The sequence below is a fragment of the Rhipicephalus sanguineus genome, chromosome 4 (genome assembly GCF_013339695.2).
Source record: "Rhipicephalus sanguineus isolate Rsan-2018 chromosome 4, BIME_Rsan_1.4, whole genome shotgun sequence".
Lineage (NCBI taxonomy): Eukaryota > Metazoa > Arthropoda > Arachnida > Ixodida > Ixodidae > Rhipicephalus > Rhipicephalus sanguineus.
In genome coordinates, this window is record NC_051179.1 from 154,421,649 (window position 1) to 154,445,292 (window position 23,644).

The 23,644-nt window shown below is 46.2% G+C and overlaps 1 pseudogene; it reads right to left on the reverse strand.

Annotated features, from left to right (window-relative positions):
* Window positions 1-253: 253 nt before the first annotated feature.
* LOC119391764 (nose resistant to fluoxetine protein 6-like) overlaps window positions 254-23,644 on the reverse strand; it is a 35,849-nt pseudogene continuing 12,458 nt past the window's right edge.

The following is a 23,644-nucleotide window of genomic DNA, read 5'->3' on the forward strand; positions in this document are numbered from 1 at the left end:
ATTCCACAGATAAAGATCGACAGCTCGCTACGTACCACAGGTCGTCCACTATTAATCCATGCTGCGACGCAGTTCACGGAGCACCATAATTTTTGCACAGATCTGGAAGCTTACGCCCCCTAAGCTGTGAGCATCGGAGGTGTCGCACGACTCCCGTTACTCAGATGCGGAGGTAGCGGTCACCAGATATAAATAAACAACAAAACAGATTTATTCATATCTCTGCTTCGCGAATAAATGACAGAACTTCCACTCACGAAACGTCGCCACCCGAGCTGACACGTGAAGGTCCAATCTGTGCCTTGTGCGTGAAATAGGCGATGAAGGCGTTGCAGCCAATGAACACGGACACCATGGCAGCGATGCCCAGCCGTGCGTTTCTAAATAACGCCGGAGAAGGAGACAGGGCAAACAAACATTGATATCGTTGGGCGCTTACTACTATTCTGGTTGCGTAATATCAGTGCCAACTGACGACTTTATATAGAACCTTACCCTCTAACTAATGCTAGCACAATAAGCGGCATCCTAGCATAATATTAATACAGCCGCCATGGTGAATAGACTAAAGTGTCGCTACTGTCGCTACAGCATTGCTTGAGTACGAGGACGCGAGTGTAATTTCCCGCCGCGTCAATCACATTTAGATGGGGATGAAATGGAAGAAGCACTCATGCATAAGATATACACGAGGTACATGTCACAAAACCCCACAAGGTCAAATTTATTCCGGAGCTCCCCACTGCGAACTTTCTCGTAATCATCGCGGCACGTAAAACTCTAGAATTACGCTTATCTTTTTCATACAGCCAGGCCGTCACTGCATATGCATAGCTTTCAATTGACGTTGACAGAATCATTTGCTCCAATGTGCGTGATGCCCAAATTGTTACCAGCACAGTTTTTCTGTCGACAGATCTATATACAAACACTGTCTCCTTCTTACTACCGGAGTCCTTCAATATTCTCCTGGTCATGAAGCTGCGCCGTAACTCTATGAGGGAGTTTTGTGCCATGCAAGCGGTGGCCGCGGGGCGGCGCTGCGTCCATTCTGTTGGTAGTGTGCCTCGATGTGTGCGCCCCCCTTAGGGTGTTGCCATTTCTTTGAAGGGGCTGATGCCGCCGCGAAGCCATTTTTTGCCCCGCGTCTCGCGCCTCTCAGCGCAGCTGCCGTAGAGGGTGAGACGCCGGTAAGAAGCCGTGGGCTAAAATATGGCAGCCGCGCCGCAGTAGACGCCGCAGATGTCCTCACCCTGGACAAAACGCGCAACAAAACGCACATCAAGGCACCCTATCTGTTGGCATCGCGCCAACGGCAGCAAAGGTGGCTGCCGGTGTCACTGCGAAATATTGTGGCGTGTTAGCGCGTCCTTTTCGGCCGTATGTTTTTTCATGTGGCTAGTGTATTGTGCCTGAAGGTCGGGAAAGATGCCGCGTACCTGCTGCGTACTCGGATGTCGATCCGGATACAAGGAAAAGGACGAAAAAGTGCCGATGTTCTCGCTTCCTCGAGACACCGAACGGCGGGAAAAGTGGAAGCGCGCCATACCGCGAAAAGGAACTGGTGGTTTCACATTCGATTCCCCACATGTACGCGTTTGTGAAAAGCACTTTGACGCGAGTGGCATCGTTCGCGTTGACCAGTGGATAATCGGAGGTGCTGTCGTGACGTCGCAGCGCGACGTTCCGAAACTCCTGCCGGACGCTGTGCCGAGGATTTTCGATGGCCTCCCGGCGTATTTGTCAAGCGCGAAAACGTCCAGAGCTCGCCTGCCTAGACAGCAAACGCGTTCTAAGCGTCGTCGGGGACCATCATCAGATGTCGAGACCGTTGAGGCTGCACCGACACTGTGCACGAGCCCCTCTGACACAGCTACTGCGGAGAAAAACACAGCGAATGAAGGTGAGCATATTTACCGCCTTCACGCACACTTACTCGTTGCATGCCCGTAAAACATGAGTTCGAGGAGTGCAACGTTCGCCGTTTTCTTTTACACAGGCACTGAGGCCACCAAAAACGTAGAGGTGGCATGCCAAACAGACGGAGCTATATGCAGTTCCTCGCAGCATCAAAAATTGGAAGCACACGTTCGTTGCTTGGAAGGGCGACTTCAGCGCTACCAGCTGAAGCTTGCGAGGGTGACAGCGCAAGAGAGGCGTACCTTCGTCATGCGAGCGAATGATTTCTTTAAAACGTTTAATATATACACAAGATATGTGTTGTGCATGTGTATTAGAGCAAACGTCTGTACTAAATAAAAACATTTGGTTTTGAGTGCTGGTGATCTAATAGGGTTTGAATCTGATGGCTCAATAAACAGTTCCTAACCATCTTGCGTAATAAGCCTGGTTCTTACGTGCTAATTGTATATTTATGAACACCTAATGGAGACCGAGACGCTTACGGATGCCGGAAATGAAGAAAAATAATTTAGCGGAAGTCACAACTGAAGAGCGCAATAAATACGTACTCACGAGATGATCATTTTTTGCGTTACGTGTTGACGCCGCCGACGGTCAATTTTCGCGTTTGATGAGGCATGTAAGGCTTTCGCCTAGACAGTAGAACAGTAAAGAAGGATTGGGAAAACTACACAGTACTGCATGAGCAAGCGAAGTTTAAACGCGGCACGGCACCGTAGTGATAAATGAACGCGAAATAAAACACGAAAACCTGCAGGGAAAGCCCTGTGAACTATCCCTCGATCATCGTTAATTTTCAAAGAACTAATTCATTCAAACTGGCTCTTGGTTCTTTAAATACGAGGATATATTGCGATATCTTCGTATACAACCACGTGTAGCCTGAAAGATTTGATATCCACGATCAAAAGTTGCAACCACTGCATTTCGGCGACGCGTGAAGATCCGCCAGAGTCCTTGAAGGACTCTGTATCATCCACAAAGTTCCCCTAGATTCTACAGAAAAAAAAAAAACCCTTCGTTTATAGCGGTAGTATATCGCGCACAGCGGAAACAGCATGCGCTTGTTGGCATCGCATTTCTAGCTTCAAGGCCTCATTCGACGCTAAATTGCACTGTATTAGACATTCCCCGAATTTCCGTGAGGGTAACATCACTCTGAAGATCTACTAAACGTTCACGGTGCTTTCAATCACGTTTTGCTGTTCGGACGGGCGCCGTACAACTTCAGTGCCGGTGCCGCTCCGATGCCCGGATGGATGGATGGATGGATGGATGCTATGAGCGTCCCCTTTAAAACGGGGCGGTGACATGTCTGCCACCAGGCTCGAAGAAAAAAAAAAAGAAAAAAAAAGCTTCCTTGTTTCATGTTGGCCTAATACCTTATCTACATTGATTAAATCTATGTTATTATACCAAAAAATATAAATTCACGGTCCATCTCTCTGCCTCTTAAGGCAGAATGACCTTATTTTTCCCCCATTATTTATTTTTGTTCTTTATCTCTACTTTTCTGCCACCAATACTCTAACCGTCTCTTACTTATTTCTATCGCGGACGTGTTCAGCTTTCCATTGTTGTCCCTAAAACCCAAGGCTTCATGTAGACTCGTGCCCACACGTATACCTGGGTGAATATCGCCACATTCAATCAGTACATGTTCCATCGTTTCCTTAGTTCCCCCGCAGCATGTACATTGTTCTTCTTCGTTACTAAATCTCGCTTTATAACTACGCGTTCTAAGGCAGCCCGACCTTGCTTCAAACAGTAAAGCGCTTCCCCTTGAATTATCGTAAAACCTTTCCCTCCTTATTTCGTTTTTTCCTTTTCGGTAGTTACTCAGAGCCGGCTTCTTTTCCATCGCTGTCATCCAATAATTCCTCTCCGCCTCTCTGACCTTCCGCTAGGGGCGCCCACGCACGGGCGAGGGCGCCCCTAGCGGCTGCTCCTGTCCCTATATCAAACTTTCGCGGGAGCTTCATGACCAGGAGAAGTATTGAAGGACTCTGTTACTACGGTGTTGTGGAACAATTTCCCCACCTACAACGCACACTTTTGTGCCTCGCAGTTTTTTTTCTAGTCAACAAATGTCACTATGATTTGAGCACGCGCTCTAACGTGCATGTTCTCACTCTTACGTACAGAAGTGTAACCCTTGAAACCGATGTCGTGGGCACCATCAGCCGCGCAGTAACATTCTCGTGTTCACGTCGTTCTCGTCAGCAAATTAGAGCGATTACTAAATGAGTATAGCGTTACTAGCTTCCAGCAAAACGCGGCTACACGGCGAGATCGTTCACTGTGCATTCATCACCTCGTGCATTAATCGCCTAGGACAGCTTTTACAAGGCCTGCATTTTATTCTTATTTCTTGTTACATACATTTCTGCCCACATTCTCCTAAGGCCCTTTTTCCCCTCCTCCTCTCTCCCTGCAGGGTATCAAGTAATCGAATGTACGCTGGCTAATCATTCTACTTTTCAATAAAGAGCTCTCTCCCTCGCTCCTCTCTCTCGCTTTCGTTCACTGCGGCAGATGGTCTTGGTTGTTACGTCAGCTTGACCGGACGCGACATGAATGCGCCACCACGCAATGCACTGACACAATTTTTTTTATCGAGCCGCCGTGGCACTAAAATAAATCTTGAGTGAATATACTCGTAACGTGTAAATGCACCCAGGGCAATTAAGAATTATCAAGTCACGTGACCCGATGAATAAGCGTGTGACCTAGAAACCTCCTGCTCAATACTCACACGGAAAGCAGGATGCAGAGGACGGAGACGAGGGTGAATATCTGCATGTCGCACGCTATGTACCACAGGTGGCCGGAGCACTGCGCGAGAACGAGCAAGCGAAATGCTTCGTTATTTAATTTTATGAACTTATTTATTTCAATGAACAAAAAAAAACTGCCTTTGATAGCTCATCACACTGTGTCATGCGCAACCCTGATATCGTCAGGCGGCAAAATCAAGCAGTTTCGATAAGCTTCAAGCGTTGTGAAAATTTGTTTAATGCTCCTTTATTGCGAAAGTGCTTGGGCTCAACCAACAATATAATGACATCATTTGACGTAAATGACATCATTAAGTGATGTCGTTACACTTTATTTGTTATTGTATATTTATTGAAAACAATAAATCATTACATATAATTAACGGCGTTACATATGCCATTTCCCTCACGGAAATGAAAGTGGAATGTGGAAAATCGCTGCCTAGACAGCGACTTCTTATGTTGACGTCGGCGGAAACGAGCAAATGGGCGGAAACAGAGGAATGCCTTAGGACCCGCCTCAAAATCAGAGAACCATATATGGTGTCCAACATCGAGCGGCTTGAAACCAGGGCTGGGCAGAATAGCAGATACACATATCTTAGATACTGTCTTAGATACTACTTGGGCATCTTATATATATATATATATATATATATATATATATATATATATATATATATATATATATATATTATATATATATATTACGACACCTTCGGCAGATGTTGTATCAATATCTGTATTTCTGGTAGATCGCACGAAGTGTCGTGTATTTTAAGACACAAGATAAGCATTTGAACAGGAAACCTCGCAGGAGCCTGCGTTTCCACAAGCGCACTTCTCTTCGACAAAGCAGCAGTTGACGACAGCGAGACAGAAATTGAAAACAGCAACTGAAGACGAAGGCAAGTCCACGATGGCTCCAGCGATATTCCGTGCCCAACGATTTCTCACCGCGTTAAGGCTCCATCTTCTGACTTGTTAAGGTGCATCTTTGGTTGAAATGACTGATACGTCACAGCAAATTGAGGTGGTTAGAGTTAAATGCATGAGATCGCGTATCAACGCTGAATTTTGTAATGAACAAGCCCGACTGACTAAGTGGCAGATGCTATGGGGCAATGGCAACAACTGTTATGAAAGACTGCTAATTATTTCCTTAAGCGCACTTGTTATGTGGAATCTTGAACCTTCAGAAAAACCAGAAAAGACAGTTCTCACTGCGCACCCTCCATCTTTTCTTGTGCTTCGAAGAAGGCGTTCCCAGTGCGTGTCACGCAGTGCCGTGGAGCAATGGTAACAGCAACTATAAAATTTTAATAATTAACTTCTGAATTGTACTAATACGGAATGTTGCAACCCCTGAAATGTCAAGCCAGCCAGCGCTCACAGCATACCCCTTTGCTATTCTTATGATTCAGAAAATACGTATTTAACCCTTGACATGAAATCTATTGCTCTTCTAGCTAACAGGTTCACGTAAAATATATTGCACAGTGGAGGCATGTGAGACCTCGAACAGCAGCACACATCGCTGCGAACTGGAGTGCCTAGATTCCATTCACCGCGACCTTTGTTGCCACTGCATATCTCTCTTAGCGCCACCATGCTGTTTCAAGTCACGTAACTAACCAAAACGATTCTGTAGCACTATAATATGACAGCTTTCATCTCAAGTGCCAGCGCATTAGCTTTACGAGTCCAGCCGTCTTCTACCACGTATATTTTCTGCCACCAGGTTTCTTTCCTTTATTTCACGCTTGTCAATCCGGGGTTCTTAGACAGTGTGATTACGTCATTATTTACCCCTGCATGGAAAGCTTGGCAGGATAAGAAAACATGGTGAAAGTTTTCTACGACATTTGCAGACGCTGCAGACGAATAGTCGCATTTTGACAACTTATACGTATAACAAAACGCTCTTGGGCAGGTTAGAGAATGCAGTACGGCGAAGCGCTTTCAATCAACCTACAACTTCCTTTTTTTTTATCTAAGCCTTTGGTGCTTGATGCAGCTGACTTCCCCTCGATCGCGTAACCGGCATGCTTATTATCACTTCTTCACATTTGACACTTTAACCCTCCTATGTCGTTGCCGACACATCTGCGAACATTAAGCTTGCTGGTTACATATGTGACAATTTGACCTACTTCTGCATACTGCCACGGTCTGACTTTGGTCCCTTGGTCTCCGGCAGTAAGCAGTTATTCGAATGCAATATCAGTGCCCCTCGGCTGAAGTTATCGCGCAAGAAGAAGCTATGAATGTCGGAGAAAAAAAGATTACGAGCAAACTGCTAACTTGCAACAGTCTCAACAATAAAACAATAACGAATTAGCTAATCTATCGAAGTATTGTAGGATACAAAAAATGGCATTTGAAGAAATTTGGCGCAACTCGGCATTCCGTCATTCCATGTGGGAATGCATACCCTTTCGCTTGTTTGTTTTTTCCTATTCCATGAGGGAATGCCAAGTTGCGCCGAGTTTCTTCAATATGATGAGTTACCAGCTAGCCCAACAGCAAGTTCTAATGATACAATGGCAAGTATCGTATCGGATACACTTCTTCAGCTGGTATCTTGTATCTGTATCTCAGATACTTTACGTCTCTATATATTGTATCGGATGTCGACACTAATGCGCATGTCCCTGCCCACTTTTGTGCCTGTATAGTTGCGAGCTCGTATGTCAAGTCACAACAGTTACAAAGGGTCTTTGCCCAGACCTGCTTGAAACGTACTGGTGGTTCCGGAGCGTGCGCACGCCCTAATTCCACCATGTGAAGGCTTAAAGAAGAGTGCACCCACAATGCGAACGTGCGTGAGCCAGTTGTTGTAGTGCAGAATGACGGCTGGCCAACTTTGGTAGCAGTTGACCACCTTGCCCGGCAACCACTGGTCGGCAGCGGGACCATGCACCACCAAGGGCAGGAGGAACACCGAGCCCAACAGGAGGGCCGTGGGCACTGTCAACCTGCGCCCCCCACGAAAGGAGGTGGATGTAGGCTGGTCACGTCAGTATGACTGAGTCGAAATTGTTAAGGCGAAAGCCTTACAAGCCTCATGCAAACGTGACTTCGAACGAAAAGCCGGTGCGAGCGGCGTGACCGAAATGAAGCAAAATGTAAATATGACGTCAGCGCGTGAGCTGCGCGTACGCTTCGTTTTTGCGACGCTCGCGTGACCATGATAAAAAAAAAAGGCAGTTGCAGAAATGTCGGCTCCAGCACATCCCCCGTTTACAAATTTTTATATGAAACAAAAAGCGGTATTCCTCTCAAGCGTTGCCCGAGGCATGTGTTCGCTTCGTCTTCGCGGCGTTCGCGTGAATAAACAAAATTTTTAAAAACTGCATCCGCGTGATATAATGCGCACGGTAAAATAGCAGCACCAGATGGTTTTCGCCTTGCAATCGTCTTGGACGAATGTTTAAGGAACCCTGTGAGTTTTCGGCCTTTGAGGAATTGCGAACTACAGCGTACTCAAAAAAGCCAGTATACTTAGGCTCAGTGAGCGGATATCCGCCATGAAATCTTCACGAGAGGTGACGTCAATCTTATATAAAGCATTACGTGTTCTGTTGTTTTGCCCAAGTGTATAATATTTCTGTACTATTTCAAGCTCCGAGCCGTACTGCACAACAATGAGAGAAACCGATACGCATTACAGCCGCAGACGAACAGCACACACATGACAGTATGGGTGCCACCTTATATGTTGGTTACTTGAGTTCGTTTCGAGCCATTCCTTTATTTTATTGCGATAGCAATTATGTGGACACTCTCGACAGGTTTTTGCTGTTGGCGTCGCCGTCGCCATCGCCGTCATGTTCCGTATAACGTCCACATTATTAACAACCCCCCGCGCATCGTATGTTCTACCCGCGCTAAAAGCGCGCTTGCGGGGTAGATGAACGCGGCTGAAGCAGAGATCGAACGAGCCGGCGCATGCGATAACATGATGTTCTCGGTCGACCTCCCGCATGCAAGGCCTGCCGTCGAATACTGGTCAAGGAATGAGGAAATATCCCGCCCGTCTTGAAGGAACATCGAGCAGCAACTGTGAAGTTCGGTTCTAAGGGCGCGGTCGCGATCGCTGGCGCGCTCGCTATATCGGCAGACATCAGCGGACGGCTCGTATACCCTTCTACGTGCTGCGCTCTCAACGCGAAGAGAATGCGAAATCGTCTTCTCTCCCAGGAGCGGCCGTAAATCTACGCGATACTGCATCCAAAAGAGTTAGCTGCCAGCCTTAGTATAACATTACAATTTGTTGCTATCGCATTCGTTGCTTCGCCCTTGCGGTGAAACTCATTTTTTTAGGTCACGCGTCAGCGAGTTCACCACTCATTTCCTTCGTTCCCTCCCCCTCTCTCATCTTCCTATTCCCCTTTCCCACTCCTCCAGTGTAGCGTATCAGATTATTTTTTGATTAACCTCGATGCCTTCTGTCTTTCGGTTTCGTTTTCGTTTTCAAAATATGGATTCATGGGTCCTCTCTTGACTGTATGCACAAGCACATGCAAAGTGGCGATATCGTTTAATTATTCCGCAAGGGCAACTGGCCCAACGCCGAGGTTACAGCGTTATTTCAGTGAATAGAATACAGCAAAAAAAACAACAAGAAAGTAATGAGCGCTTACGCACCTGATGTACCGCCTTATCTCAGCCGTCAAGAAAACCATTATTCTTGAGCGAACGTCCTTGAGCTTGGGATAGATTTGGTACACTAGAAGAAATCCACTAGAAGAGAACGCAGAGTAAGAAGACGAGATATTGGTGTTTGTACAAAAACAACCGTGCCAGCATCCGTAAGTGCGCGTACGATTATTATAAATGTGTGCTTTTTAAAGGACGCTCGCGAGAAAGTTAAACTTCGATTGAAACAGCCTGTAAGTATACAGCGAGAGAGATAGAACGCTGTTTAGTCAAACTCAGAGTTGTTAGGCACTATTGATTATACCTGTAACAGTAGGAATAGGTCATTTTAACAGTAAACGAGGACAGAAACGACAACAAAAAACTGCAAAAAAAGTAAAGTGCTAGCTCCATCTAGGCATTGTTTTTTCGTAAACTTACTTATTTATACAGCATCTGCTCGACTTGACTGCTAGGCCATAAATATTAGTGAAGTGCATAATAAGTAAGCAAATATCAAAGCTGGCAGCTTTTGGTAAGTTTACTTGTAATGTAACAAACTAAACAAGAGAAACTACGTGGAAAGTGTGACTTACACCCAACGTTATCGAAGTCGCTGTCCTAGCTCAATATTAAAACTGAAATTTGACCGTCGTAGTCATCGCTGATGACAAAGCTTATCCGAGTAAACGGGTACGTCGAGTTCTGAAGAAAAATGCGCGTAGGTTTAGGTACTTACTGTTTTTTTTTATTGCGATGGCAATTATATGGACACTCATGGCGAGTTTTTGCCGTTGCTGTCGGCGGAATGCTCCGTATAAAGTCAAATAGATACCATCGCCCCACGCATCGTAAGTTCTACGCGCTGGTAAAAGCGCACGAGCGCTGGGGACGAGCGCTGCTAGAGCAGATATGAAAAGAGCCGGCCGTCTCCGTCGCTCGAAGGCCATACGTGATAACGTCGGTCCGTGTGCGAGGCGTGGCGTCGATGGCTTGTCAAACAGGCAGGAAACACCCCGCCCGTCTTTGGTCGGGCGAAGGAGCGTGAAGGGGCGCCGTTGGGTGGGTGAGAGGGGAGGACTGCGTCGCGCGAGCAGCAACTGCGAACTTTGATCATAAGGGCGCGGTGGCGAGCGCTGTCTCGATATACATCACTAGAGGGCTGGTATACGAGGTATGCTCACGGCGTTTACTTTGTGTTGAGGTGACAGAGCGCACGAAAACCGCTTCGCTCCCTGGAGTGGCCGCATTCGCTTTAACCAGCATTTTGTAAAGTTACTGGACGTCGCATTCAAAAGAGTTAACTGCTAGCCTTACTTCGTATAACATTCCAATTTGTTGCTATCGCATCTATTACTTCGCCCTTGCGGAGAAACTGTGATTTTATTTTCATATATCTCACCTGAGAACGAAGAATGATTCGACGCTGGGATAGGCATTCGCGATAATGCAAAAGAAAAATTCGTTCGTCATCTCGAAGATTCCAAGGCCTCTTCCTAAAGGAAAGAAATTAAAAAAAGCCAATAGCGTAATGAGAGGCAGCGCTGGAGCCTTGCACAATAACGTACACATGGCATCTACTTGCGTTCAACGACGACGACAGGGATGGGATGTAGGAAACAGCAAGAACAAAGAGAGAGAGAGAGGAAAGCGTCGGGTGTGATCGTAGAGAATAATTTGAAGATGCATAGATATGTCCTTGCATTTCGTGCTGCAGAAATAGGTTGTTTATTATTATTATTATTATTATTATTTATTATTATTATTATTATTATTATTATTATTATTATTATATTATTAAAATGAATCCGCGAACTACATTTAGGCCGCACTCTGTCGAACGCACACCCGCATTGTGTCCTACTCCCGCGAGTACAACACAGAAAACAGGCACAAGAGTGCCACGACTAAGCGCCAACCAAATTTTATCTCTCACAAAAATTCTTGTTGACATTCAGAAACATTTGTTATAAGGTATGATAAATGCAAAAATGTAGTAATTTTCATGTTTATCAGAGGAAAGATAGACACACACGCACGCACGCACACGCGCACACACACAAACACACGCACGTACACAATGATCGCGAGTGAAATATCATACGGGCATCAGTCACGTGTTTTTTTTTTTGAGAAATAAAAATTCTTTTTCCATTGGGTCAAGTTTCGGCGTGTCGGCATATTATCTTCAGATTTTCATGTACTCTTCTCTTCGTATAAATTATCTTTCAGTGTTTGTTTCTACCTGGGCTCTTTCAATAATGTTCTGCTGTCACTCACCGATTTCATCACTGATCTTTATTATTATTTTTATTGGAATGATGAATAGGAGAGGTTGGTGCCTTTATGGAGGCACCGCCTACTCTTTCTCGTTTAGCAAACGAAACGTACAATACTAAAAATAATAAAAAGGGCACAAAATATGTCATAGAATAGAATACAAGATGTTCAAGCACAGTACAACCCAACAGTACATGAGTCCCAAGTAGTGGAGCACGATTTGTTTTACGCGTTGTCTTCAATCATTGCAGAATTTGTCTAACTATTCGTCCTTTGAAGGTATGTACGGCTTGCAAATGAACTCACCGAGGATATGCGGGTCCAGTATGTTGTAGCTGTGTCCCAATATGACCCACAGGGCAGTGAAGAAGCGCAGCCCGTTCAGGCACTTCAGGCACTCGTGCTCGGGAGGAGTCTCCTTGAGCAGCGATTCCGTGTTTTTTATGGCAGAAAACGCCTTCCACATTTCCATCCATATCCCTGCGGAAGGCCAAACGGTTTAACGGATAGTGGAAAGAGAAAGTAAAGAGCTAAACGAGACTTCCGCAGTCGCCGGCTTGTAACAGCTCCGGGTGCCCCTGAGTACACCCTGAGAAAGAAAGAGTCACTTGACTCTCTTTTTGAGAGTCCTGACTTGCCGAGTATGTGACTCTCTCTTAACAGACACATGCACTCTACTTGTAGATCATTGCGCTCTCGTCGGAGAGTAGTGGCACCCAAAAGACATTTAACTTGTTTTTGGGTGCCACGTCATATAATACGTGACAAGTCAGGACTCATCGAAAAGAATAACACAGCCTCTTTTATTTCTTAGGGTGCATTGACCATAAGCCAGCAAATAAAAAAATTAGAGCTCATTCAGACTCACTCAAGAAATATATATTTGCTCTGAGGACTCAGACTCACCAAAAGTTTCCTCAACCGGATTCACTCGGACTGAGACTCACTAAACTTTTTCCCAACCGGACTCACTCGGACTTGAAACTCACAAGCACATTAGTCAGCCGGATTGACTCAGACTCAGACTCATGGCTTGACCTGAGTCTGAGTGAGACTGAGTTAGTCGATTCATGAGTCCATTAGCGTAAATTTTCCTTTTTTTGATCACGGTGTCAATGCTCTTTAACGCCAATATCGCACATAATCGCTGCTCTACGATACGTCATTTGATCTTGTACCGTCTTATACGAGTTATCAGTGGTTTCAATCCAGTAAGGACATTTTTAAATGCGAAGCATTTCTTTGCGAACCACTGGCACTTTTGGCGTTTCTATCTAAGTATCTATCTGTCTATCTATCTATCTATCTAGCCGCCTACGTCTGGGCACTCTCCTGGTCGTCTCCATAGGTTGTAATATACCAGAATTTGTACAGCATAGGATGAGTGTATAACGAACACGATTCACTGGTCATGACGTGAATAACGCGAAATACCTATCGCGTACGTCATGAAATCCTTTCCCTCAGTCACGTGTACCACATACCCGTATGCCAGAGTTCATGTTATGCGGGTATGTGCCTCAGGTGATAACATAGTCTCAATCAACGCAGTAACCGCGAACATACACACTGACACGGAAAGAAAGTGATAATAATAGTGATTGCTGGGGTCCTACATCCCCAAACCACTATATCATTATGAGAGACGCTGTAGTGAAGGGCTCCGGAAATTTTGACCGTCTGGTGTTCCTTAACGTGCACTGACATGGCACAGTACACGGGCTTCTAGCATTTCGCCCCCATCGAAATGCGACCGCCGTGGCCGGGATCGAACCCGCGACCTTCGGGTCAACAGCCGAGTACCGTAACCACTACACCACAGCGGCAGACGAAAGAAAAGTTAGGGAACTGAAGACAGAGCACCCCTGGAAGACGCTGGGCTACCATCCACTCGTCCACGTGGTCCGCGACGTTGACCACGCGGATAAGGCAAAAACCGGGGACAATGCTTCCTACAATAACCCTACCGAGAGGACCATGTCCCTCATGATTACCGGTGACTTCAGCATTGATTTATGAAACCCAACAACGCCTGATTCCTGGACGGCATAAAAGACGGCTTGGATGTGGACAGGGCATCACAATACCTCGGTGCCGCGTCAGGAGGCATCACAGACCATTTATCGCAAGAGCCATATGCGGTTTCAACCAGCTCTACTACACATCGCATTTCACTACTCTTAGACCGTTCGTAGTCGCGATGAGGAACGTATCCGATAACAAGTTCTGTACAGCTGCTGGTGCTCCCTGATCACGGTGATGATGACCTTATTCAAGAACTGCCAAGGACCCCTTCCACACATGCATTCAAGTTCGTGAAATGTGCGTGCGTTCTCCGTCATGACGGATAAGTATAAGCATATAACAACTGTAACGCAACTGTAACAACTGCAACTGTGACTGTAACGTATGTGCAGTGTGCCTGCTCGTGCCAATCGGCTGTGTATATATCTAGGGAAACTTTTCTGCATAAAGCTTCGTTGTGAGTAGCGCCTGTCCTGTGCATCTGTGTTCCTTCATTGTCCTATTCGAATTCGCTCTATCGAGTATTGAAGAATATAAGCACTACATATCAGCTTACTGCGCCAGGTGTTTGTAACACCTATGTTGCTGTTGGCATCCTTAAGCAACTGTAATCAACTGGTTATATAACACATGTTCGACTCTTCAAAATATGTGTCTGCGTATACCATTTGCACATTTCTCGAGCGTCATTCCGCAACGTCTCGCTCAATGTGAAAAATTGCGACACAGCTACCTTCGTGCGCATGCTTCGCATAACATCGATTCCCACGGTACGTGGGATCTGCGGAATTTTTTTGGGGCGAAGCTCCTTAGGGTGTGGGTCATTCCCTCCTCTGTAGTAGTAGTAGTATTAGTAGTAGTAGTAGTAGTAGTAGTAGTATGTATGTAGCGAGCCCTAAGTTAATGAATTGCTCACTAGATGGCGTTTCATGTATTAGAGTTGCTGTTTAAAGATGACAGATCGCGCTTGTATAATGAGAATGGCGCATGTCATTGGATGCCTGCGATCGTAAAAGGCGCTCGCTCTTGGCGCGCTTTCTCTTTCGCTCGGGAGCGGACACTTTCCCTGCATTCCACCGATCACAAAGCGGTGATAATGAAGGGACCACGTAAACCAACAGCACAATAAAAGTTTGATGTTTAATATATACGCGGTGTTTCACACTCTTTATATGATGTACTGGGCGAATTTCACGGAAGAGTTTCACGGTTTACCGATTATTCCCTCCGGAGCTTCGCCCCACTCGTCATCATTCACCCCGTAGATATGCTGTGATCTTTTAAATACGCGACTCACACGAGATATTTATATCATGAAACCTCCCATAGAAGAGTTTGCGGGGAAAGTCACGGCACCCCCCCACACTCCACCTCGAATTCATGCCTCTAATCAATAAATATTGAGATGGCGCATGAACGCTATGAGTGCGTTGAGATACATCGTATGTGAATAGACTTGAATATAAGCTTAAGTCTATATAAGGCTGATAGTAATACTGAACATGAGTAGATGTGACCATAGGTCGGCAATAACAGCTGGTGGAGCTCACTCAGACTCATTCAAGAAATATATTTTGCGCTTAGGGCTCACTCGAACTCAGACTCACCGATATTTTCTTTAACCGGACTCACTCAGACTCAGATTCACTAAAATTTTCCTCAGCCGCACTCACTCGGACTCAAACTCACCAACATGTTACTCACCCGGGACTCACTCAGACTCATTCTCCCGTCCCGATCTGAGTCTGAGTGAGTCGACTCATGAGTTTGTTTGCCGGCCTATGACTGAGACTGATGGCCCGTATTTTCCTTCCCACGCTGTCTACTTCAATAGACGCATCACTTAATCCCGCTTAACTTGCACACAGTCTGCTGCTCAGCGGAGACCTTAGGTGATGGCTGCGCGTCGGGTTCAGCTGCTGTAAATTTATTAACCTATCAAGGCCTCAGCTTCGCAGCGGTCAAGCCCGTGAGACAAACCTGTATTCTACTTAAGCCTGTGAGTTCACTTTGAGCTAACCTCAAACAAGCAACAATGAGCCCTAACAGACAATAATGCCAAGGAAAGTATAGGGGATGTTGTTAGTAGTAAAGTGTAAGGTAAATGCGAAGAAAGAAAAGTGGACGAAAAGATAACTTGCCGCGGGCAAGGACCGAACCTGCAACCTTCAAATTTCACATTTACCTTACATTTACTACTGATAACATCCCCTATACTTTCCTTGGCATTATTGTCTGTTAGGGCTCATTATTATGCTGTATAACAACGAAAAACGAGCCCTTAAAATTAACACTTCTTTCCATCACAAACAAGCAAGCAACAAACGAAAAATGCTCTGAGAGAATTCGTTGCTGGGCTAATTGGTTCATAATTGTGAACTACATAGCGCACACGTTCTTCGATGCCCGTACCTAATTTGCACTCTGCAGTTCACAAATAAATACAGTTGCTTTAAACAGTATCCATTTAGGTAAGACCCGCTGACACAGGCCCATTAGACAGGTTAAAACACAAATTCATCCACACTGCGGCACTACACTATGTGCGTCCGAACTTCAAGGCGTAATACCCGAGGAACTCTGATGTCGAAAGAAGTTCGCCTTCACCGTGACATTCCAGATAAGAGCAAACATAATCGACTGGCGCATTTATGCAAATTATCTTGGAGCTCGTGAACTGCAAGAGAATTTGTAGAGAATGCAAACAGCGTTCAGGGAGACTAGGGGGGAAAAAGCTGATTAAACAATTTTTAACCAAACTTGCTCATGTATCTCACCTGCCTTGTTGCCCTTACGCAATAGAGAAGGCTCGTTCTTCTTAAGCCTTTCTAGCACGTCAAGTAAGGTTCCCAGAAGGACGCAGAATGCCAGTGAAGAGTATATGACACTGAAAAATGACATCATTGGACGTTATTTATTTATTTACATTATAACATATTTTTTTTTCGTGAGCAGAAAAAGGGGTATACTAGGTGCGTGGTAATCTAGAAGATTCGAAACCTGGGCCAGCTGGTGAAAGTCCTTGAACATATCCGGAAACCAACGAAATTTTGACACGGACACAGGCGCTGCGGTGTGTTCTTTCTACTTTTTTTCGAATATATTTAAGATGGTGACTCTATTGATCTCAACGTCAAGCACGGTGTACAAGAGGAAATAACGTGACAAGTAATATACGAATGAGATGAAGAAAATATTTGAGTATATTTAAGAAATGGGCATCGAATGTACGCGACATTCAATGTAAACGCTATGAGTACTTACACGAAAGCGATTTGAGTGCCATTCAACTCTTTACTCTCATCGGTTCGACAACTGGCCACCGCTGAGGTCAAGCTGACAAGCTGAGTAACTGCGAAGGAAAACGAGAGAGAAAGGAAAGATTATGTCTTGTTCGTTGGTTTTGTTGTTTAACTGTAACGTCCGTTCCAAAAAAAAATTTGCAGTGGCTTAGCTCGGCTATGCGTTAGCAAAGATTCAGCTGATTATTCTGAGCTTTCCAGATTGTCCAGGATTAGCTTGCTTCTCATGCTTACTACTGCTCCAATGACACACATTCGGCCACATCGTTCAGAACCGGTAGACCTGTCGGCATGGCCGGGTAACGATACCCATTGGTAACGCTAAAGAGCGGAATGTTCTGCTTAACGAGAAAGTTCTTGCACGTTGTACAAACCCGCGCCACGGTTTCACTCCACTCAGGCGCCGCCACTAAACTCAACGTTTCACGCATGGCACTACTTAGCGGCGTCAAGTCTTTCATGTGCCACAGTCTTTCACACACGTTGCACACGTATCCAAACGGATTGTTTACGAAGTCCGTCTCGAAGGTCCGAGTCGCACTGGCGCTTTCGCTAAGTTTCACAGTATAGGCAGTCGATCGGCGAGCCCTGACGTCATCGACGGCGTCTTGTTGTTGTTGCTGCAGAGGTGGTCGGGCACGTCGCTCAACATCCTGGCGATGCCGCTTTGCTAGACGTTCCTCCCTTTCCTCCAGTGTCTCCGCAGCACGTGTAGCCTTCCTCTGTTCATTCTTCGTACGCTGAACCGCTAGTTGCCAGGCAACTACTTCGGGATCCGATGACATAAGCTTCTTGGCTCTTCTGCGCCGTTGAGCAGCATTGGCGCTCTCCTTCTCCATGGCGTTACCCTCCTGCAAACGCCAGTCAGAGGCGCTATCAAGTGGCACCAGCGCATTGTCAGACGGCGACTGCACAGCGAAGGCGAATAGCTGCCCGCGCCATGGCTACGACGTCACCCCTCTCGAATGCGCAGTGCAGCAGCGGCGAGTCGCGCGCGCCGGCGCCAGTCTATCTGCCCGGCTACGACGCCACTCCTCCCGCTCTCCGCCACCAGCAGCGGCGAGCCGCGCGCGGCGGTGGCGGAGAGCGCGTGAGATGCCGGCTCCGCACTCATCCTCGCGCATGCGCAGCACGGCTCATGATGACCCAGGCGAAATCGGCTCCGGCTAGGCAAGTGTAGCTAACGCCACAAAACCAAAGAAATTCGCACTGTCGTTCAAGCAGTGCTACTCTTGTGCAAGCCAAAAGCTGTGACTCAAAGTGGCGGCACTATAGAGAGCAGTGCTGGGCAGTATCGAAGATACATGTATCTTAGATACTATCTTAGATACTCTATGGGTATCTTGTATCTGTATCGCGATACGTCTCGAAAGACGAGTATCTGTATCTGTATTTCCGATACATTAGAAGATGTATCGTGTATCTTAAGATACAAGATACTTCTATCGCAACACAACCACGCGAAACAATAATCGCTGGCCAAGCTCCGATTCTCACGCTGGTACTGGTGCCACTAAGCCATCTGAATAAGTCTAAGGGCAGTGACGTTATCTTATTTTTACGCCAGAGTAATCCAGTGAGGGTCGAAGATCAGGAAGACAAGCATGCGGACGTCTACGCCCAGCCCACGTACCTTTTGTTCTCTCGATTTCTTTTCTTTTTAGTTGCGCCAATACTGCGACACTTGCTCTTAGCCACTGTCTTGCACCACGTACTCCAGTGCGTGCGGCGTCTATCGCGCAAATTCTGATGTTGTTACAGTGTCGTTATTAGGGAGTTTTAGTGCCGCCGCCCCAAAGCGGCTTGGGTACGTAAGCCCTTGCGTTCCTTTGTATTCTCCGTGGATGCAGCTGGGAGTACAAAGGAGCGCAAGAGCGTGCGTAGGCGGGCCGCTTGGGGGCCCCGGCACTAAAACTAATGAAGATTCTCTTGCCTCTTGCTCCGTAACGAAATGTGATGCGTGCAAGAATGGGGTTGCTTTGCGTCGCGTGGATTTTACATATCAGCGATTTGAAGGACTTCGTGGATGTAAGTTTGACTTGCATGCAATGAATTAACTTATATGCAAATAAGATTCTAACAACTTCAGCACCACTGGTACTGATGCTAGATCTAATAGAGCAAGCGTTTACCTAAGAGAAAATATCTTGGCGTACCGTATTTTTCACTTTCATCTACATTTATTCAAAGAATTTATGAAATCATAATTTGATTATTAGCACAAGTGCTTTCTTAGCTGTCATTTTGCATCACATACATTACCTAGGTCGCTGCACTGTTTTTCCGGTCTGGTCACTGCAGTATGTCTTTTGTAACGCGCTCCCAAAATAAGATTTCTGCTTTATTCTTCTAGCTATCTGCTTTATTTCTACTACTGTTTACAGATTTACACGTTGCCAAGGCGATTTTGAGAACAAATATATTATTATGTGGGCGTGCCTTGAGTATACAGTACAAAATATTCTGCTTACCGCTTAAGAAAATAGCGAAATTGAGTTTTCATTATAATAACGGAAATCATTAGGAGCCATCTTAAAGTTGTTAGGAAGGGGATTTGAGAAAAGTTGTTTTACTGAATGCTCCGTTTTACTCATGAGCGTCCCAACGAGTCGTTTCAGGCAATTCTCCATAGGCACTGAATTTTCTATTGTCTCAACAGGTAAGTTGACGATACTTCATGCTGATAGCTAATAAGGGCGCCGTCTGTATTGTGTTTCTGTACTCATTCAATGTGAATGTTTGATACACAACCACCTCTCTATTTTACTTATATTTCTTTTCTTGTCTTAGGCCTCCTTAATTATTTTTCGTATTACTAATCGCCATGTAATGGAAGCTATAAGCGGCAATAGCGCGAATAGCGGCGGTGTCCTGCGACGTTTTGTGCTACTATACAATACGTCTGAGACATTTCTGTGTTGCACATGTTCTCTCGTTGAAGAAAAATTGCTAAAATATTCTACGTTAGTGAGTATATAAACAAAGAATCCCTTACGCTAAATAGAACATGGAAATTCATTGCAGTTTTACGTCATCTACGTATACACTAGGGGTCTCAAACTCAGCTTATGGTCGGCGGGCCGCAGTCGCGAAATTTAGCTCCAAGGGCCGGGACAGTGATGATGGTGGGGTCGGAGAGAGTTTGAACAAAATGACGTTGCCATTTGAAAGAAAGCCTTTCCAATATCACATGTATAGGTCATTTCTGAAGGGGATTTGGAGTCAGGATTCGAGAAACATCGATACCGATGCACACAACGAGTGAAATCTGGACGCGGATTGAAATATAGTCTTTGTTCCACGATTATGTCTCAGCACATGGTGACCACATGTTCCTCACGAAAGAAATGCTTGAGACCAGTCATATGTCTGTGTAGCTCACGAACATACTTATTTAGAAAACAAAAACAAATGGGACGGAGACGGTCATGTGTGCCGGCCGGGCCGCTAGCGAACGCTCTCAAACCCCGTATACACCATGCGTCCCTCCCCCTCCCCCCCCCCCCCCCCCAAAAAAAAAAAGAGTCGCTACCAGCGTTGCTGCTGCTGTACACCTGTCCGGATATATGGTATTGTGCAAACTGTCTTTTACGGACAAGGTAAAAGTCCACACCGGCCGGTATTTGCGCCGCCGTGCGAAGGCTTCTTAGTGACGTTATTCTGATTATATGGCAACCCGCTATAGCTTGTGGCAAGCTGAGCAGCGACTCTCATCAACTGCAAAATTGACAAGCAAGAACCGCTTTCAGCGAAGTGTATAAAGAGTTGTCCCGTGAAGAAGCTAAAACAAGCCCAAATAAGTTGTTTTGGAAGGAGACTAATGTACTTTGAGCAAGAAGGGCGAAACTTTTAAGATATTAACAGACATTTCATTCAAGTGAAACAATATAGGTCAGCCCGGTTAGGAAATTTTCAAGCATACATTCTCATGTATAGGCATTTGCTGCTACACTATAAGGATGTATATTAACAAATTTGAGAATGTATCGAAGTATCTTAAGATACAATTGCCAAGTATCGTATCGGATACAATTATTGCGGCAGTATCTTGTATCTGTATCTCCAATACTTTTTGCCTCGGTATCTTGTATCGTATCGCGATACAATTTCAAAGTATCTTTGCCCAGCCCTGATAGAGAGTATAGTTTCCTAGCGAAAAAGACGCGGACGAGGAGAAGGAATACAGGAATATGCCCTGCATTCCTTCTTCTCGTCCACATCTTTTTCGCTAGTAAACATGTCCTAATATTCGCGTTACCAACTAGCCCAACTTTCCGCCTTAAATATAAAATTTCATCTAACACAGTTTCTCGCGAAGTTCACAGCGTCCCTTGTAAGATAAGCCGACACACGCTGTGACAGCAAGTCTAGCGTTGTAACACGGAAATTTTGGCCATTTGGTGAAGTATCTTACGAACTGTCTAAAATCGAAAGAAGTGGTCCAGTGTACAATCAGCCTGGGCTTGTTCGTGGCTAATTCTCACTCACGTCTACTAACATTCACTGTAGGAGTGCTCTGGGTGAGCTGCCCAATGAGCGTACTAAAGATTGGAAAGTCTTCGATCATCTTTCCATTTCAGTAATGTAATCACACCTATTTACGCATACATAATCTGCATCAGCATCATCCTCTGCCTACTTTATGCCCAGTGCTCACATATGCACAGTGTGCTAAAAGCGAGATGCTGTACTAGCCAATGAGATCTACCAGGGCATCGCGGTAGGCGAGATGGCGTTTTGAAGATGGATGACTGTACGCTAAAAACGGGTGAGTGATGAGAATAGGGAACCTAGATTCGGGCCCGATGTTTTAATCAGAATTCTCTCGCTTGGCCAAGCGGCTTTGCACCTTGCCAAAAAAAGGCTTCTTGGGTGCCACCATGATCCCCTCTGGGCTGTTGTAAATATCCGTGGCCCCCCAAGAAATGCACTGACGAGGCAGCGAGTCCCGTGCAACAAACCAGAAATTGCGTGCTCCCTCTCTACGATGGAAAGGTCTATACCTTCCCTACAGTGTCACTCGACTGACACGTTCCGGTTCTGGGCACTTTGTCTGGGCTGTCTCTAAAAGACCACACACACTTGGAAGTATGATGAGACATGTCTTTACGTGATCCGAGGATAGACTCCACTTCGGCGGCCGAGCAGGAGGATGGAACGCACAGTCCGAAGCGCAGGCCACGGACACGTCCTTTCTTGATGGCCTTGCGCGCCATGGTTAAGTTGAACCGCTTCTGCATGTAATAACCGCACCAGACAAATTTCTGAGCTCTGATTCTTATGGCTTTCGCACTTGGAAACACTTTTCTGTTAAGAATGAAAATGAAACTTGGCTTTACTTCAGGACCCTAAGTGCAAGCTATGCAGTGGTGAAAGAACGGTCAATAAAAGATCATTGTTATAAGCTGGATGTATCATGATGTCGTTCCTATGCCACAACTTAGAAAGTGTCTCAGGTGAAACGTACCTTCCCAGCTAGCACAAAAGCGATATAAAGCTGCTACGGAGCGGATTGGCCAATCCGAAAACAACGTCTTCCAACGGCTGCTTAAAATCCGTTCACCCGACTCTATCAGTCGTATTTCTTCGCTAATGTCCACCCAGTATCACATTTGAAGAGGTTCTACAATCCTGCTTTTAAAAGATCCCGAAAATCTGTTGTTAGCGCGCGAGACAGGAGATCTTTCGCTGTGCTCGTTCGCTCGGTTACGGCGGCGGACAACGACGCTCAACCCAGGAACGGGTGCCCGCGAGCTGCGCTCTAAAAAACTATAATTGCGGGCCATAAGCAAATAAACGTTCCCAGCTGCACAACGCGAGGCAATGTCGTCAGTTGACGCAGCTGTACGTATACAGGTGCAACGAATTCGTTCGTACCTTGATGACGGGGTAGCGCGTCAGCTGTGCGATGAGCTTGTCCATTGCCCGCGACTGCTTCGGCTTGAGAAACACGCTGCAGTACTGGCCACGGGAGGAGAGCGAGGACTTGGCTCCGGAGGCCGGCTCGAGTCTCGAAGCCAGGCATTCGTCGTAAGCACCCAGATCCCCCGTGGTGCCTTCTAGGATGCCGGAAAGGAAATTTCCCCGTCGCGTCCAGAACTGCGCACGAGCCGGCATCAGACCAACACGTGTTACATTAAGTCTTACATTAAGAACCATCTGAACTTGGTCTCCGTATAGGCCTCCCAAGCTCGGCCAGGGGGCGCTGCGTCGCGCGCGTTTCGCCGCCTTTCTAGCAAAAACCGGTCGCTCCCCTCTCCGCGCCTGCCTTTTGACTGCGCTGTCTCCGCACGTTCAGGCACCCTGCACGCGCTGTCTCTGCTCGCCGTGCACGTGCAGCTTCACGTGTCGCTTGCTCTGAAGGTTTAGAAAGATCCCAGAGATAGAAAAAAACGTTTTAACGGTGGGAATCTCACTAGAGGAGGACGGTTGATCGACCACCTTTTCGGGACCGAGCAGGTCGTCAAGGGCGATGCTGTTTCTGCGAGCGCTACGTGCGTGCCGATGCTGAACGGGCACATTTCTTTGACATGAATAGGGAGGTGACTGCGCGAGTTCTGTAATTATGTTACCGGTAAAACGCACATTCGTTGCGGCAGTCGTGTCTACTCGGAGCTGTCAGCCAACACCCAGCACGCTTTCGCGTGCGTTTTCTATTGATAACTTTTCGATCGCATGGATGTCAAGTTTGTCGTG